General features: G+C 47.1%; 1 long non-coding RNA gene across 1 annotated transcript; it reads right to left on the bottom strand.

Annotated features, from left to right (window-relative positions):
• Positions 1–10,364: 10,364 nt before the first annotated feature.
• LOC129625027 (uncharacterized) lies at positions 10,365–12,176 on the bottom strand. Its single transcript, XR_008701228.1, has 2 exons — positions 12,092–12,176; positions 10,365–10,629 (listed from the first exon to the last, which is right to left on the bottom strand). It is a non-coding gene; the product is annotated as an uncharacterized LOC129625027 (long non-coding RNA).
• Between the last annotated feature and the right edge of the window lie 444 nt (positions 12,177–12,620).

Here is a 12,620-nt window from a genome sequence, read left to right as displayed (position 1 = left end):
CACCCACAGTAGAAGCGTGGAGTATTAACCACTTGGACCATCGGGGAAGTCCAATAATGGATTTTATATTTTTAAATGGTTGAAAAAATATCAACTGATGAATCATATTTCATGATATGAAAGTTACATGAAACTCGAATTTCAGTGACTGTAGATAAATTTTTATTGAAACAGAGCCACACTATCATTTACATGTTGCCTCTGGTGACTTTTGTGCTCTGTGGTAGAGTTGAATTACTGCACAGAAACCATTATGACCCACAGAGCTGAAAATATTTACTAACTAGCTCTTCACAGGAAAATTTTGTTGATCCTAGTTTATGCTAATCTCCCTCAGTCGTGTCCAACTCTTTGTGACCCCATGGACTAGAGCCCGCCAGGCTGCTCTGTCCATGGAATCCTCCAGGCAAGAATACTGGAGTGGATTGCCTTTCCCTTCACCAGGCGATCTTCCTGACCCAGGGATCAAACCTGGGTCTTCTGCTTTGCAGGCAGATTCTTTACCATCCAAGCCACCAGGAAAGTCCTAATTTATATGTTAACAAACAGAAATTATGTTCACTGGGATCTGATATATTCAATAACCTTCAGAAACATCCCCTCTTTGTCTGATAAGCAAAAATGTAATTTCGTATCATTTTTGTATTGTTTTGTCCCAGCTAATGATGGGAATCCTATGAAAGAGCAAAACATCAAAATTTCTTATAGGAAGTTGATCTGGGATATAATTAGAACAAAATCTGCTGTACAAGTGGATTTAACAGTTTCCATAAAAGAGTGTCCTGAGTCTTTGCCTTGACTAACACAAAGCTTTGCAGACCCCGGTGTTGCCTAGAAAATAGTGTTTTCCTCGCTCCAGTCTATTTCATGCATTATTTTCATACAAAAATGTAATAGATACAGATCAAGAAGTGAGAGCCCCACAAAGCCGCTTACCTCTGCTGTTTGAGTGTCCCCTGAAACCCCAGGGTTTCTGCAGTCTGCAGTGACTCAGCAGCTCGAAGCCACTAGATGGTTGTAGTCATCTACACCTCCTGTGTCTGTCAGAGGAGATTCACTTGGAGGGTTGGCAGAATTCGTAGCCAAGACCCTCTCCTGGCGGCCTGAAAAGACCACTGCCAGAGGTGGTGGGTCATGAGGCAGAGATGTGAGAGCATCCTCTAGGATCTGAGAACAGTCCCCAGTCAACAGCTAGAAAAGAAGCCCAGAGTCTCAGTCACACAGCTGCAAGGACATGGTCTGGAAGAGCCCCCCGTGTCAAAGGGGACCCCTGTCGTGTGAGACCCTCACAGAAGAGCCCACCCACCAGAACAGACTCTCGGTCCACAGAAACTGTAGGAGAATAAATGTGTGTTGCTTGAAGCCACCAAGTTTGTGATAGTTTATGACACAGCAGTAGAAAATCAGTAACACACACACACACACACACACACACCCCCAATCTTTCTGTTCCCAATTGCTGAACACCATTGTTGTTCCCAATGCCTTGGAGGACAAGTCCACACTCCCTCTGACCTAGTCCCTGGCTTCTGAACTAGGGGAATGGGACCAAAGGAATAATGGCAGGGGATCAAGAATAGGACTGTCCTGCTCCTTGAAACTAGAAGTTACAAACTATTGGCCCAGGGACCAAACCTCCCCCTGCCCTGACATGTTTGTTTGACCATAATCACGTTATTTAGCATTTAATTTGAAATAATTGTAGAGTCACAGGAAGTTGCAAAGGTAACAGAGTATCTTCTTAGACCCCTCACCTGGATTCCCCAGTGGTTGCATCTTATGCAACTTGAGAACAATCATAGAACCAGAAGACAGATGTTGCAACAGTGTGTGGGGAGAGTTCTGTGTTGTTCTGTCCCTGGTGTGGAAGCCTGGACCCACCCTCCCCCAACTACACTATCCTGGCAGAGACTGTCAACAGCCTTCCCCACCTCCCCTGACCCCTGGCAACCACCAATCCGTTTCCATCTCTACGACAATGTTATGCGAATGAAATCACACAGTGTGTTACCCTTGAGGTTGGCCTCTTTCACTCCTTACAGCCCTTCAGATACATCCAGGTGGTGTCATATGCCAACAATTCATGCCTGTCTACTGCTGAGTCTGTTGAACCATCCGCTTGTGGGGGCACATTTTAGTCTTTTTGTAGTTTTCGCTTATGATAACAGGACTCCTATGAACAATTGTGTGCAGGTTTCTATGTGAACACACACTTTCATTTCTCTGGTTTAGATGTCCCGGATTATGGCCGCTGGTTCACATGAGAAGTGTAGGTTTTGGCCTTCACTGAGAGTCAAAGATTTAGAAAAAAAGATGCACCCAGAGAACTGCCTCTCTTTCTCATCCCTGCCACCCGAATCCCATGCCCTCTTCCCCTCCACAAAGCCCTGTAGGGCTGTGATCAGCCTCGTTGCTTTCTGTCTTATCCTTCCTGCATTTCTGTCGTGCAAATGAACAGATACACATGTATTTTCTTATGCTCCTTCTTTCTGATGTGAAGAAGAGCAAGCATTCTATATTCTTTGGGGCTTTGCTTTCTCCATTTAACAGAAAGTCCTTGAAAATCCCTTCTTATTGGCTTTGAGAGGGTCTTTCTCATGCTTTTTTCCCCCGCTGCGGAGTGCTCCATCATGTTTGTTCAGCCTCTGTCTTCCATGAAGATCTTCAGGTAGTTTCCAGAAGTTTGAAATGACAAATGATAATGCAGTGAATCACTTTATGTATACCTGTTTTTGTGTTGTTGGAGACATAACTTTAGGGTAGATTTCTAGGAATGACCTTAGTGGGACAGAAAGGAAAGCCCAGGTGTAGTTTTGTTAGGTATTGCCAAATTTCCCTCCAGGAGGCTTGTGCCAGCTCAAATTCTCATCAGAAATGCCAATACAGATTTTTTTTTTTTTTAAACGGATGTGTGGACAGCGGACTGGACACTTCTGCCTGAACCACCTGTCTTACGTGGCCTTGTGAGGCTTGCAGTTACCTAAGATTGCTGCTAGGTGGCAGACGAAGCCTGTCACGGGAAACAGCGCTCTGGTTTCCCAGACTTTGTTTTCAAAGACCTTTGATGAAAATAATGTGTGAGATGAAGTGATGGTAACACTTCATCTGATGAAGTGGTCATAACACTTTTATCATAGTTAGCAACTGGCATTCTTTGTACCAGTAGTAATAACAGGGACTTCCCTAGTGGTCCAGTGGCTAAGACGCTGTGCTCCCAATGAAGGGGGCGCCTGGGTTCAATCCCTGGTCAGAGAACTAGACCTCACATACCTCAACTAATAGCTGGTGCAGCCAAATAAATAAATAAATATTTATATTAATTATATATTTAACATTATATATTTATATATTATATATATTTATATATATATTAATATATATTTAAAAGCAGTAATAACAACATTACTTTTTATTAACAATGAACTTTTGTCATTGATTATTCATTCATTTATTCAAGTGTTTGTTCTGTGCACTTCTCCAGGTTCTGGGCATGAGAAGATAAAAACAAACATCTTCCCAGGACAGACTTTGCTGTCCACTGAGGAAGGAATGAGAAGCACGCACATGAGGCCAATTGGTAGTCTCTCCAAGGCAGGAGGTGAGGGTGTGGGGGTCAGTGAGCGAGATGGTTCTTTAGATCTTAAATGGTGTGGTCACGGAAGGGCTACTGAGATGCTGTTACTAGAGGGGGTCAGCCCTGAAGACCAGCTAGAGATGAGTGTGGAGGACACTGGGAAGGGAGGTGCAAAAGGCCTGAGGCTGGAGGGAGCCCAGCCTGATGGGGAGCCCTGGGTGGGGGTGGTGTCCTGTGCTTGGGGTGGAGTTGGGGAGGGGATGAGGTGGGGCCCAGGGAGCAGGTGCCTTGCAGGCCACCGACAGGACTTGAGTTTCCCTCCTGGTGAGAGGAGGGCCGTGGGGAGAGGAGACTGGAACAGGCCAGGATGCACCCATTTCTCCAGGTATCTCCAGATGGCCCAGCCTGGGCCACACCCCATGGATGCCGAGTGAGTGCTGGTCTCTGCTCTCAGGAGCCCTTGGTGGGGGTAGGGGGGGCCTCAGGGGACAATAGACATGGCCACATGAGGTTTCCCGTGGGAAACAAGGAGTCTTCTGGACGCCCTGAGGGTGAGCTCTGGCTTCTGGCGCCTTAGAGCCTCTTACCAGATTCTGTAAACTCTAGAAAACAGATAATACGCCGAGCCTTCGATTTTATGAAGATGCAGGTGGGTTGCACGTAGGGGACCCAGTCGAGCAGCTCTGCCTCTGTCTGTCTGTCTGTCATCCTCCTGTAGACTGCCGGCCCTTTGAAGCCTCGTCTGAATCTCATCTATAACGTGCAGCTGGCCCCTCCTTAACTAATGAATGACATCTCTCTTTTTTTGAGAATTTTTTTGTTTCTTTTGTTTATTTATTTATTATTTATTTGTTTGGCTGTGTTGGGTCTTAGTTGCATCTTGGTGTGTTTTTGTTCAGTTGCTGCTAAGTCATGCCTGACTCTTTGCGACCCCATGGACTGCAGCACGCCAGGCTTCCCTGTCCTTCACCATCTCTTGGAAGCTGCTACAACTTATGTCCATCGAGTCAGTGATGCCATCCAACCATCTCATCCTCTGTCACCCCCTTGTCCTCTGCCCTCAGTCTTTTCCAGCATCAGGGTCTTTTCCAATGAGTTGGCTCCTCACGTCAAGTGGTCCAAGTATTGGAGCTTCATCTTCAGCATCAGTCCTTCCAGGAAATATTCAGGGTTTATTTCCTTTAGGATTGACTGGTGTGATCTCCTTGCCCTCAGCATGTGAGATCTTTGTTCCCTGACCAGGAATGGAACTTGCATTCCCTGCATTGCAAGGCGGATCCTTAACCACTGGACCACCAGGGAAGTCCCCCAAGTAACATCTTTGATGCGTGGTCATCATATTGTAAGAGTCATGATCCCCTTACACGGAGCCCTGAGCCCTTCTCAGCGACAGTGCTGACATGGAGACAGCTCTGAAGTGCATTACTCCCAGAGATGAAGAAATTAGATTCCCTTCCATCTTGAAAACCCATAGAAAAGTAAACATGATGGAGAGGAGGGGACAGTGGCCGTGGGAGGACCCACTGCCGCGCAGGCTCTTCTGTCTCTCTTTCCTAGGGGCACTTGGGGAGGTCCAGCAGGGACCTGCCCCAGAGTGGTGACCTGGGAGAGGCAGACACGTGGGAGGCAGCTCCCTGGGGGCACAGGGAGGCCCTGAGTTCCTGGGGGCAGAGCCCCTCCCTGTCTGGCCCCTGGTCCCTGCCTGGACACTCACCTCCCCACTGGGGCTGCGGTTCTGAGCCGTGAGCTTGAAGAGGCTGCTCAGCGCCTTCCCCTCCCAGTGTGCGTGGCCTCAGCCCTCAGGCAGATGCGCTGGAGCTTTGCCCTCATAGCCACCTTGACCTCGATATTCCGGAAACACCGTCTCCCCTTCACCCACTCACCCTTCCCTCTGTATCTGTTCATCATCATTCAGCCAGGGCTCAGGAGCATCTCTGTGTGAGCACGGCAGTGCTGCTTAAGATCCAGTGATGTGTGAACGCGGCGCACAGGGCCTCCTCACACCCCTTAGAGGCGGCTCCCAGGAAAGAGACTGAAAACCGGTGCAGCCACAGCGAAGAACAGGACAGAGCTTCCCCCAAAACTCAAAAAGCAGAATTTCCATAAGATCTGGCAACCCCACTTCTGGGTAAAAACCCCAAAGCAGGATTGGGAAGAGCTGTTTGCTCACCCAAGTTCATAGCAATGATTTTCACAGCCACCAAGAAGCAGAAGCGGCCTCAGTGTCCATGGGTGGACGGATGAATCAATAAACACAATGTGACTTATCCATACATTGCGTATTTTTCAACTCCAAAAAGGCCAAATTCCTTCTGGGCACCGAGAATGCAAAGGTAATAAAATCCTACCGTATTTCTGGGGATTTTGTCAGACAATGACGAAACGCCAACATTGGCCACGAACACATAAATATACAACATTGTTCAGGAGCAGGTGAGTGGTGTGAAGAAAAATACTCTGGAGGAGGGGCCCCTGAAGCCAGATGGTCAGGGAAGACCTTTCGGAGGACACTTTGAACAACACGCTGTGTGAGGTGAGGCCCTGGGGATGGGAAGCCAGTGCAAAGGCCCCAAGGTTCTCCGAGAAACCCACCTTCCTTCCGAGGGCTGGCCTCTTGCTGTAATTGGGTCCTTGACGGACGTGCTGATCCGAAGTGTACCACTTTGGCACAAGGATTGTTTTGAGCTGGAGGCGGCTGAGGCAGAAAGTGCTCTCTGCCCTCCCCTTTTCTGCCCCAAAGCAGGACAGAGGTTTCATAGAGGGAGGTGCCCCTCCCCTGCCCCCGGGGAGAAGAGTGATTCTTATTCTAGAGTTCGGATGTACGGTACTTAACCAGTTCCCTCCTTGTGGATGTTGGGTGCTCCCCAGTGTCGTGTTATCATGAACACATATGGTTCCTATTTCCCCAGACTGGGCAGGACTCAATGCTCCCCACTTCAGGCAGTACAGCTGCCATCTGCCAGTGTTTGGGTTTATTCCACAGTCAGCAAACACTGAAAGCACAGCCAAGCAAGGCACTGAAAACAAAAACCCTTGCAACAGCTTACACGTGACTTATTTTAGAATTTCTAAGTACAGTTAAGTGATGATTCATCCCACTTAAATCTGAGCTGTTTAATGGACCATCTGGTTCATCAGAATATGAAAGACTTTGCCCAGCAACCTGGAAAAGTACCCAAGAGGAAAACAGAAGTGGTTTTTAACCACTCAGAGGGAGTCCCAAGAAACATCAACTGAGTGTCAGCTCCTTGAAGACAGGAATGTTGGTGAATAAATAGACTGCATGATGTCTGGGCCTATTTTTCTAAAAAATGTTTTTTATTAATTTATTGGTTATGCTAGGTCTTGGTTGCTTCATGCGTGCATTCTCTAGTTGCAGCAATCGGGGCTCCTCTCTAGTTGCAGTACACAGGCTTCTCACTGCGGTGACTTCTCTTGTTGCGGAGCACGGGCTCCAGGGCACACGGGCTTCAGTGCTGCAGCCCGGGGGCTCGGTGGTTGCAGCTTCCTCTAGAGCTCAGGGTCAGTAGTTGTGGTGCACAGGCTTAGTTGCTCCACAGCATGTGGACCAGGGATAGAACCCATGTCTCCTGCATTGGCAAACAGATTCTTTACCGCTGAGCCACAAGGGAAATGCCTAAAAAATATTTCCTTTTTTTCTGATTACAAAAGCAATGCAACTCAAAACACAAGAAACCAAAGAATAACGAGTAAGTGAAATTAAAAGCTTTTGCACTCCAAAAGGAAACTATAAGAAAGCGAAAAGACAACTCAGAGAATGGGAGCAAATATTTGAATATCATATATCTGACAAGGATCTAGTATTAAGATTATATGAAAAACTCACAACTCAATAAAAACCAACTGAAAATGTGCAAAGGACTTAAATAGATATTTCTTCAAAGAAGATGCACAAATGGCCAATAAACACATAAAAAGATGCTCATCATTACTCATCTGCTAAGTCACTTCAGTCGTGTCCGACCCTGTGCTATCCCATAGACGGCAGCTCACCAGGCTCCGCCATCCCCGGGATTCTCCAGGCAAGAACACTGGAGTGGGTTGCCATTTCCTTCTCCAATGCATGAAAGTGAAAAGTGAAAGTGAAGTCACTCAGTTGTGTCTGACTCTTAGCGACCCCATGGACTGCAGCCCACCAGTCTCCTCCATCCATGGGATTCTCCAGGCAAGAGTACTGGAGTGGGGTGCCATTGCCTTCTCCCATTACTCATCAGGGAAATGCAAATCAAAACAACCATGAGACACCATTTTATACCCACCAGGATGGCTGTCATCAAAAAGACCGACAATAGCAAGGGTTGGTGAGGAGGCAGAGAAATTGGAACCCTCACACACTGCTAGCAGAAATGTAAAATCACGCAGTTACTTTAGAAAAAGTCTGGCATTTCCTCGAAGGGTTAAACATACAGAGTCACAGTGCGACCCAGCCATTCTATTCCTAGGTGTCAACACCTGCCCCAAATGAAAACATACATCCCGTATAAAACCTGTACATGAGGCTTCCCTGGTGGCTCAGGGGTGTAAAGAATCCGCATGCCAAGGCAGGAGACACAGACTTGATCACTGGTCTGAGTCGCCACATGCCAGGGAGCAGCTGAGCCTGTGAGCCACAGCTACTGAAGCCGGCATGCCCTAGAGTTCACGTTCTGCAACGAGAGAAGCCAGCGCACCGCAACTGGAGAGTAGCCCCCTCTCACAGCAACTACAGCAAGCCCGGGTGACGCAATGAAGACCCAGAGCAGCCGTAAACAAATAAACAAAAATAACTGTTATAAAAAGCTTACACACGAATGTTCATAGTAACATTATTCATAATAGCCAGAAGTGGCAACAACTCAGAAGTCCATCATCTGATAAATGGATTAATAAAGTATGGACTAGTCATAGAGCAGAATATTATTCAGCTATGGAAAGGAACGAAGGGACTTCCTGGTGGTCCAGGGGTTAAGAATCTTCCTTGCAATGCATGCCATGCAGTGCAGCCTTAAAAAAATGATATAAAAAATAAACCCCATACCTTTAGCACTCACTTTCCATCCTTACCCCAGCCCCTGACAACCACTAATCTACTTTCTGTCTCTGGATTTGCCTCTTCTGGGCATTTCTCATAAACTGCGCCAGCTACACGCAGCCTTTTGTGTATTCTGGTCTTTCTCATGGCTGAATACCATTCCATTGCATGGATGGGCCACATTTTGTTGATCCATTTGTCCATCAGCGGACATTTAGGTTGTTTCTCTCTTTGGGCTGCTTATCTCCTCTCACTCTTTTTTTTTTTTTTTTGGAAACTAATTTTTAGATAATATTACAGTCTCATTTTATTTTGTCTGTTTTGTTTTTTATTTTTTGGCTGTGCCACATAGCATGTGGAATCTTAGTCCCCTGACCAGGGATCAAACCCACATCCCTTGCATTGGAAACTCAGAGTCTTAACCACTTGGACTGCCAGGAAAGTCCCATCTCCCTCACTCTTAATCATATCCATTACTTCCTTCATAGTCATTACACCATCATCCAACTTATCTACCCTTATCTTTTGGTTTTCTTCCCCTCCTCCTGCACTGGAAGCTCCAAGCAGGCACAGAGCTCTGTGCGAGTCACTGCTGTGTGCCTGGCCCACAAGGATGAAAGAGAGATTGGAAGTGGATCTGCTCCCACTGAGTCAGGCTTCCGGGAAGTGAGGGCTCAGGAGCTGACACAGGAGAAAGTTCTTGTAATTTCCAGGCATGGCCAGGAGCCACTGCTTTCCCCTTAGCCACAGCGACCTCTGCTTTGAGAGTCTACACCATCGACTTTGGCTTCCCTGGTGGTTCAGTGGTAAAGAATCCACCTGCCAATGCAGGAGATGAGAGTTTGATCCCTGGGTTGGGAAGATCCCCTTGAGTAGGAAGTGGCAACCCCACTTCAGTATTCTTGCCTGGAGAATTCCATGGACAGAGGAGCCTGGTGGGCTGTCCATGGGGGTCACAAAGAGTTGGACATGACTAAGTGACTGAGCACAGAGACACATCATGGAATTTATCTTTCTCTGAACCATTCTCTTAAAGGAGAGGTGTTGGGACAAGTGGGAAGATGGGTGTGTTGGGTGGGCGGGGGTTGCGGGCGTGGGAGAAGCCGCCATCTTCTGGGATCCAATTCCTGAAATTTGCTGGTTCCACCGAGACACCAACTGTGTGGTGGTTTCAACAGTGACCCCATGGAGGAGGTTCCCCTCTGTGACCCAGTCTCCTAGCCTAGAAAGGATGCCCACAGTCCCCTCTGTTTAGCTTTTTATTTTTGCAGTTTCGGGAAAATTTGCCAAATACACCCTCTTTCTTGACAAAGGAAATTTCTGTCTACCCATCTGAGTCAGGACTCTATTTGTTCTTTCAAGATTTATGTAATTCCACCATTCATTAGCTTCTCAGGGTTGTCATAACAATGTTGAGAGTCCTTTGGACTGCAAGGAGATCAGATCAGCCAATCCTAAAGGAAATCAACCCCGAATATACATTGGAGGGACTGATGCTGAAGCTGAAGCTCCAATACCTTGGCCACCTGATGCAAAGAGTTGACTCATTAGAAAAGACCCTAATGCTGGGAAAGATTGAGGGCAGAAGAAGTGGGTGACAAAGAGTGAGATGGTTGGATGGCATCACAGACTCAACACACATGAGTTTGAGCAGGATCCAAGAGATGGTGAAGGACAGGGAAGCCTGGCGTGCTGCAGTCCATGGTGTCCCAAAAAGTTGGATATGACTGAGGCATTGAATGAGACAAAACACGCAGGTGGCTTTAACACAACAGACATTTATTCTCTCAGAGTTCTGGAGGCCAGAAGCCCAAAACCAAGGGCTAGGAGGGCCATGTTCTCTCCAAAGACTCTGGGAAGAGTCTGGCCCAGGTCCACCTCGGGGCCTCTGGTGCTGGCTGGAAATCCTCGGGGGTGTTTGGCTTGTAGGCTCATCCCTCCTATCGGGCTTCTGTGGTCACACGGTTTCTCCTCTGTCTGTGTCTCCATGTGACCTCTCCTTCCTCAGTCTCTCTCTCCTTTTCTTATAAGAACACCAGTTGTATAGGATTAAGAGCCCACCCTTCTCCAGCATGACCTCAGCTTAACTTTCATCATAATTACATCTGCCAGGACCCTGTTCCCATATAAGGTCAGATTTACAAATCCTGGTGGCTTAGATGGTTAAGAATCTGCCTGCAATGAGGGAGACCTGGGTTTGATCCCTGGGTTGGGAGTATTCTTGCCTGGAGAATCCCATGGACATAGGAGCCTGGTCTATGGGATCGCAAAGAGTCAGACACGACTGAGCTACTCACACACGCATATCATAATTTTTATCTTTTCTTACTCAAGGACATGGGATGTCCCTTCCTTTGTTCCTATTCTGTGTGTTGTCATCCAGGAAGATTTTTTTTTTAATTTTCCTCATAAAAAACCATGCCTTTCTTCCTAAATTTATTTCTGAGTATTTCATCATTTCTCTCTATATTGTGAATGCATTTTTTAAAAATTATGTTTATGTTACTCTATTGCCAGAGTGTAGGAAAGCTGTTGTTTTTGTGTATTTATCTTGGACCCAGACAGCTAACCAAAGTCTCTTATTTATTCTAGGTATTTTTAAAAATAATTTTATTTATTTATTTATTGGCTGTGCCACGTCCTCATTGCTGTGAGGACTTTTCTCTAGTTGTGGTGTGCGGGCTTCTCACTGCAGTGGCTTGTCTTGTTGCAGAGCACAGACTCCAGGGCAGCTGGGCCTCAGTAATTGCAGCTCCTGGGCCCTAGAGCACAGGCTCAACAGTTGTGGTGCATGGCTTAAGTTGCTCCGTGGGATCTTCCCAGACCAGGGATCCAACCTGTGTCTCCTGCATTGGCAGGCAGATTCTTAACCACCAAGCCACCAGGAAAGCCTCTAGGGTTTTTGTTGTTATTTTTTCACTAACTAGCATATTGGGGGTTTTCCAGGTACACAAGCCTATAAATAAGGGAATGATAGAATGTTCCATCTTGGAATGTTGTGCAGCAGAGAGGAAGAATGAACTAGAGTTATGTTAGCATTAAGCTTTTCCACATGGTAGTGTTCAGTGAGGAAAAGAGTTTGCATGCTGCAACCACAAGACCCCGCCTGTTGCAGCGAATATCCATCCGGTGTGCCACAACTAAGACCCGGTGCAGCCACATACAGAAATAAAAGCATGGGGGAAGCTGTGGATTGGGAGAGGGCATGGAGGGCACGTGTTTCCCCCACTGAAGGACAGAGGAAAAGTGGGAAGGGATAGCAAATACCATCTTCATGGGAATGTAAAGTGAAAGCCTGGAGCAGTGGGGCTCAAGCTCAAGGGTAGGTGGGGCCAGACTGGGGAGCCAAAGGCAGGTACTTGCAGCTTAGAGGCAGCTGGGGGATATGAGTCAGCATCCCATAGAGAGCAAGTCACATCCATGGCCCACCTGGCTCAGATGGTGGTGGCAGCCAGTGGATTCCTCCTTTGAGTTAATTCTCTCACCTTGACAATGATGAGAGAGAAGCAATGCTGCTTCTCCTGGTTCCGTCCTTCACTGGCTTGTAATTCATCCAGTATACTCAGAGGCCCACACACTTTTTCTGTAATTGGCCAGAAACAGTAAATATTTGGGGCTCTGAGGGCCAGCTGGTCTGTGTCCCATCTGCTTAACTCTGTTGTAGTGACAGCAGCCATATTATTCACATACTGCCTGAGGCTGCTTTAAGACCATATGTACCTAAAATTCCTATCGAGCCCTTTATAGAAATCGCTTACCAGCCCTGTCACAGACTACCAATGTCTTCGAAGTCAGTAAACACCCTTCCTCACCACCATTTTCAGTCACTGCATTTTGCTTCCCTTCCATTTGTTGTTGCTTAGTCAGTCATGTCTGACTCTGCGGCCCCACAGACGGTAGCCGGCGAGGCTCCTCTGTCTATGAGATTTCCCAGGCAAGGATACTGAAGTGGATTGCCATTCCCTTCTCCAGGGGACCTGCCAGACCCAGGGATAGAACCTGAGTCTCCTAGAT

Source organism: Bubalus kerabau, chromosome 13 (genome assembly GCF_029407905.1).
Source record: "Bubalus kerabau isolate K-KA32 ecotype Philippines breed swamp buffalo chromosome 13, PCC_UOA_SB_1v2, whole genome shotgun sequence".
Classification (NCBI taxonomy): Eukaryota; Metazoa; Chordata; class Mammalia; order Artiodactyla; family Bovidae; genus Bubalus; species Bubalus kerabau.
Note: the sequence above shows the minus strand (reverse complement) of the source record. Positions and strands in the feature narration are given on the sequence as shown.